At 41.2% G+C, this 6,573-nt stretch overlaps 1 long non-coding RNA gene across 1 annotated transcript; it reads left to right on the top strand.

Moving 5' to 3' along the window:
* The first annotated feature begins 1,120 nt into the window (after positions 1–1,120).
* On the top strand, positions 1,121–2,073 carry LOC112609784. The gene is made up of 2 exons (XR_003116240.1): positions 1,121–1,282; positions 1,673–2,073. It is a non-coding gene; the product is annotated as an uncharacterized LOC112609784 (long non-coding RNA).
* Positions 2,074–6,573: the final 4,500 nt, after the last annotated feature.

Raw genomic sequence — 6,573 nt, 5'->3', positions numbered from 1 at the left:
GGGATAGGGAGGAGTGGTATCAAATGTAACACAGAGAGTCTGGGGTTTCCCAAGATATTGTGTGAGACCCAAGGCTCGGAGGCCTGGGAAATTCCAAAGAATAGGAGTTGAGGTCTGAGCACATGTTAGGTGCCGCCATCTTGGCTCACAACTCAAGGCAGCAGGCGATGGGCAAAGACTCACAAGGCCAGCTCCCAGAGAATACAAGCTAGTCCTCAATAAAATGGAAAAAAAAAAAAATCCCAAATAGGAAAAAATCAAATATAGGAAAAAATAAAAATCCCAGGTTCCTAATGCTCTTTGTCATCAACTTCACCTCTGCTTTGTAATTGTGAGTAGGAAAGATGGAAACTTTGGCAAGCAAGAGATGTCCTTGTAGAGTGGCTGATTTTCTTCCATCCCAGCCTTAGGCGCCCCCAAGCAACAAAAGGCAGAGTGTTTTCTCTTTGGCAAAATCCTTCCCTGTTGGGCAACAACAACAACAGATTTCAAAAACAAAAACCAGCCCTGGGGGACTTCATCAGACCTGAGATTGCGGGTCAGAAGTCAAAGCCACCTTCCAGAAAGACTGAGTCCCCTCCCCAAGGTCTCTCTCTTAGCCCCCCAAACCCATCCTAAAACTCCCTAGGAGCTCACATCTACACAAGGGTGTCTGGATCAAAACCCCTAAAGGCTTCCTGAATATTCCCAAATTCCCATATTCTCAGTCACGGGTAGGTCCTAAAACGGGAAGAAGTATTTCCTGGAATGCCTGGCAGGGGAGGCAGCATGGCCTGTGCCCTCCCCGATTTGGTAATTCTTTCTCTCTCCCTGGGCCTGTCACCACCACTCGCTGGGTCTGTTTAGTTATTGCTGGAAAAAGCAATGTGACCTCGGTTAAAGTCTGCAAGACGCTCAGTTCCAGATAAGCACAGCATGTCATTAGCAGCACTGTGATTTTTCCCACCGCGGCCCTAACATCCCGCCTTTCCCAACTATTTTGGGTCGGGCTGCCCAGTCATCCCACAAGGGCAGAGATTGGTATTGCAAACTTTGAATTCTGTTCCCAGGGCTAGCGACCAGCCGGCTCCGATGATGACGTCCCACTGCCAAGGGGTGGGAGTGGGGAGAGTCTCCACAGAGCTTCGAAGAAGCTGCAAAGATGGAAAAGTGGAAACTTGGCAGACAGATCCAGCCTCCCTGGCCATTGGCCCATGCTTGTGGCTCCTGGATGGTGCTGCCCACGTTCTGAGCAGCTCGGGACAGGTGGAGATCAGGACTGGCAGCTGCAAGGACAGACCAGGTGAATAGGTTTCTTTATGGTCCTCACACCTGCAGAAAACCAGGAGGGCAAGGGCGTTCCCTCTCCGAGGAAGCCATGCCTTTCCACAGAAGTCTCCCCTGAGGCCATGTACACGTGTGTCTTGCACTCTATCAAGCCAGTTAATTTCCCTATGCCTCAGTTTCCCCAACTCTGAACATTTACTCTCCTGTTTTGGCAATGAATGCTTTCAGTTACATGGAGACAGGCATATACTGAACAATTAGGCAATATTTTACTTGATAAATAAGATAGGAGGGCCCCCTGGTGGACTCCCCAGTTCCAAGCACTTAACTATGAAATGAGTGAGTAAATGCATAAGCCAACACATGAACGAATGGTTTAATAAAGAATGTCTTGTCCTTTATGCAGAGCCACAGAAACTAAAGAGAATTTCCAAAAGGAGGCTATGGTGAAGTCTCTGATGATGCAAAGAAGACAAGGAGAATGGAAATCCAATGAAAGCCTGATTGTATTTGTTGACCTTAAGGAGAGTGATTTTATGGCACAGCCTCTCTGGAAGGGAGGGTGTGTTCGCTCACAGTGTGCAAATACCCTTTGACCCAGTAATCTTTCTTCTAGGAGTTTCTCCTACAGATAAATTTAGAATGGTGGTCAAATAACTAAGTTCAAGGATATCCTCTGAAGCATTGTTGTAGTATAAAAAGATCATAGATATCCTCAAAGGATATCATTAGGGGCCTGGTAAAATAAATTCCACACAGGGAAACACCATGAAGCTCTTTAGAGAATAAACAGCTCTCTATATGTGATCTGGAACAATCTCCAAGCTATATTGTGAAGTGAAAAATTACAAACCCTTACTGAAAAGCATTAAAGAAAATCCAAAGAAATGGAAAAGCAAAACATGGTCTTAGATAGAAGACTCAATATTATTAAAAAAACAAAAACAAAAAAACAAACAAAAAAAACCCCTCAGTTCTCACCCAATGAAGCTATAGATTCAAAGCAATTCCATTCAAAATCCTAGAAGGTTGAAGGTGGATAGGGTAGGAGGGGACTTGTCCTACATCATAGGAAGGCTTATTATAAAGACATAATAATGAAGATACTGGTATTGGAACAGATGTGATCAAGTATATTAGTTCAACATGATAGAAGGCCCCCCCGACAAAGACCTATGTGTGTATGAAAACTTGATGTATGACAAAATTGGCATTGCACATATATCAATGCGGATGGGATGGATCAATTCCTAAAAATACACAAAGATGGTGGGGAATCCACAGAAAAAGAAATGTAAATGGCCAAAAAGTATAAGAAAAGATAAACAACCTCACAGTAATCAGGCAAGGAGAAGACATTGATTACCATCAGATTGGCAAAATTAAACCATCTGATGATGTCTGTGGAGCTGTTACTGGAAAGGGTCCCGAACCAGACCCCAAGAGAGGGTTCTCAGATCTTGAGCAAGAAAGAATTTGGGATGAGGCTGGGCGCGGTGGCTCACGCCTGTAATCCCAGCACTTTGGGAGGCCGAGGCGGGTGGATCATAAGGTCAAGAGATCGAGACCATCCTGGCCAACATGGTGAAACCCTGTCTCTATTAAAAATATTTTTAAAAATTAGCTGGGCACAGTGGCCTGCGCCTGGAGTCCCAGCTACTCAGGAGGCTGAGGCGGGAGAATCACTTGACTCCGGGAGGCAGAGGTTGCAGTGAGCCAAGATCACGCCATTGCACTCCAGCCTGGGTGGCAGAGCAAGACGTTGTCTTAAAAAAAAAAGAAAAAAAAAAGAAAATTTGGGACGAGTCCACAAAGTAAAATGAAAGCAAGTTTATCAAGAGAGTAAAGAGGCTGGACGCAGTGGCTCACGCCCATAATGCCAACACTTTGGAAGGCCGAGACAGGCGGATCACCTGAGATCAGGAGTTCGAGACCACCCTGGCCAACATGATGAATCCCCATCTCTACTAAAAATATAATTACCCCTATTTACCCCTATTCCTGCCAAACCTCTCGGGAATGCAGCCCAGCAGGTCTCAGCCTTATTTTACCCAGCCCCTATTCAAGTAGCACACCTGTAATCCCAGCTACTCAGGAGGCCTTGGCATGAGAATCACTTGAACCTGGAAAGTGGAGGTTGCAGAGAGCCAAGATTGCGCCACTGCACTCCAGCCTGGGCAATAGAGTGACACTCTGAAAAAAAAAAAAAAAGAAAAGAAAAGAAAAGAAAAAGAAAAAGAAAAAAATGGCTACTCCATAGGCAGAGCGCCCCAAGGGCTGCTTCTTGGCTATTTTTATGGTTATGTCTTGATCATATGCTAAACAAGGGGTGGATTACTCATGAGCTTTCTGGGAAAGGGGCAAGAATTTCTTGTAATTGAGGGTTTCTCCCCGGCATAGACCATACAGGATAACTTCCAGACGTTCCCATGGCCTTTGCAAACTGCCATGGCGCTGGTGGGAGTGTTTTTAGCATGCTAATGTATTATAATTAGTACATAATGAGCAGTTGGGAAAACTAGAGGTCACTGTTGTCGCCATCTTGGTTTTGGCAGGTTTTGGCCGGCTTTTATACTGCATCCTGTTATATGAGCAGGGATATTGTGGCCTGTATCTTGTGACCTCCTATCTCATCTCAGATCCCAGGAGCTTAAAATACCTTAACCTCCCAGGAATGCAGCCCAGCAGGTCTCAGCCTCATTTTACCCAGCCCCTATTCAAGTTAACGTTGCTCTACTTCCAATGCCTCTGATGTATTTCCCCACTCCTTTTTACCAGAGGACTCTTAATCCTAAGGGTTGTAGAGATAGGAAGATTCCTCTTCTGTAGCTTCTTCAGGCTAAATAGCGGTAATGATATTCTCGTCTAACTATTAAGGTCTTTTGTATTCAGGGTAGAGAGGAACTCAGTCAGAAAGCATCAGTATAGTGAGGGCCATTCATAACTCTGAGTTCCAACAAAAGGTGATATCTGGAAGACTGGCAAATGTTCAATTTAAGAAAATGGTGAGTAAGCTTATTCTGCATTCCTACACAAGGAGTACGACAGGAATATATTCCACAATAGTAAAGCAAAATAAGTAAAATTATCTGATATGGTTTGCATCTGTGTCCCCACCAAATCTCATGTCCAGTTGTAATCCCCAAAGTTGGAGGTAGGGCCTGATGGGAGGTGATTGGATCATGGGGGCAGTTTCTCATGAATGGTTTGGCATCATCCTCCTTGGTTGTGATAGTGGGTGAGTTCTCGTGACATCTGGTTGTTTAAAAGTGTGTGGTACCTCTTCCCTCTCTCTCTTTCTCCTGCTCCTGTCATGTAAGATGCCTCTCCCCCTTTATCTTAGACTAAGACTAAAAACTCCCCGAGGCCTCCTCAGAAGCAGATGCTGCCATGCTTCCTGTACAGCTTGCAGAACTGTGAGCCATGAAACCTTGTTGCTTTATAAATTACCCAGTCTTGGGTATTTCTCTATAGCAGTGTGAGAATGGACTAATACTTTATCCCAAATACATAAGGCATTCCATTAACTGGGCAACTATTGGAACTAAGCTGATATAGGGTTGCTAACAGATTCCAATATGTGCCCTGATTCAGATTTTTCTTATGTTACCCATCTCTATTATTTGTTCTGAGCTGTGACCAGAGATCACTGGTTGGATCACTGAAATAAGCAGGGTCAGTCTAGATTGCAGGAAAAAAAAAAAAAACAATGAATGAGACTAGAATCTAATAACAAGTGTACCATAGTTTTTGAAACATAATTTTTCTCTCTCCAGTCCCCATTTTTATTAAAAACAAATAATGGTAGGACTTATTTGTTTGAAAAATAAGCCTTAGTCTTATTATACTTGGCATGATCATTTGCATGAAGTGCAGCAAGAATAATTATTCTCCATATAGGCTCTTTTTACAAAAAAAAATTGGCTTTGATGGAATCTTGTTCCATAAGGAATCTTATATTTGACTTTTTAAAGCCTTGCCCAGTCATGGGTTTATGTCTTCAATTACCTGTATGAGTTGGGTAAATTTCTCTCCTCTCAAGGTCCCAATATAACTTAGGGCTTCTGGACCTGTCACAAAGTGAGATTCTTTACTTACCACATGGCAGGAAGCCTGTACAGGGACTGCATAGACAAGGTATAAAGCCAGATTTTCCAAGAGCCTTTTATTAGCTCTATAAGTCAACTTTGATTCCTTAAGTCAGTTTTTTTTTTATATTTGAAAGCAAGCCATTCCATTCAAAGCCTTAGTAAAAACCAATTTCTCCAATTGTGTCCTGTTACAAAAGAAAACAGATCTTTTTTGCACTTATGCAAATAACTATTAACATATAGCCATAAGTTAAGAATACTCACAAATAGTTTTTGATTTTTGGAGAAATCAGGTAGAGAAAGAAATATGCTCCAAATTTTGTTTACAGGAGTATATTTTACTCAACTGTTAAAAGTTGTAAATAGTTCAAAAGAAAAGTTTGCTTGACTTGGAAAACAAAACAGAAAGGATCAGCAACATTTTATGCAAAAGTCATAAAAAGATTATTTCAGTCTTTCATTAGTGTATGCAATTAATTTCTGTTTTGCTCAATATTTAAGAACACATTAGTTTTCCAAAAGAGTCTTGGAAGCTTTTTTTTCCTCTCTATTTTAATGGCATGCTTTCCAAAGTTATCAGACACTCACATTTAAGAGTAATTGTCAGCATCCTATAGCTGGTTATAAACCTTCTTTTGAAGAGGATTAAAACAAGACAATAATTGTCTCTGAATGACAAAAAATGTCTTAGAAAAGCCACAGTCAAAGACACAATTGACAAGGAAATTTCATTACTTCTGTAGCATACAATTTTACATAACAATTATAATTATTACTGATAACATACACTAAGTCACCAATAACATACACTAAGTCATTATAGGAATTTCCCATAATTTTAGAATGCATACCAATAACATATTTACACAAATATTGTCTAAAGAAAGTCAAACACCATTTCATACTTGACAATGCTTCCTGTATGATTTTAATATACCAAATAAGCCGAATAAGTCTTTTTTGGACTTTAGCATTTTTACCATCTAAAAGGATTAATCAGGTCAGAAAAAGACATATTTAGAATCTGATCTTGGAAAGTTGGTCAAATATCAAAGGTTTAAAACACTTGATATCATAAAATAAAATTCCAGGTCACTATAAGTCATTTATGTAGCCAAAATGTTAACTCAACAATTTTAAAAAGGCAAAAAGCTTTACTCAGTGATAGAGGGAAGATTTAGCTCTTCAAACAATCTGTCTCTTTCCTTTCCCTTCT

This window comes from Theropithecus gelada, chromosome 16, assembly GCF_003255815.1.
Source record: "Theropithecus gelada isolate Dixy chromosome 16, Tgel_1.0, whole genome shotgun sequence".
NCBI lineage: Eukaryota > Metazoa > Chordata > Mammalia > Primates > Cercopithecidae > Theropithecus > Theropithecus gelada.
This window is presented reverse-complemented; position numbering and strand designations above follow the sequence as displayed.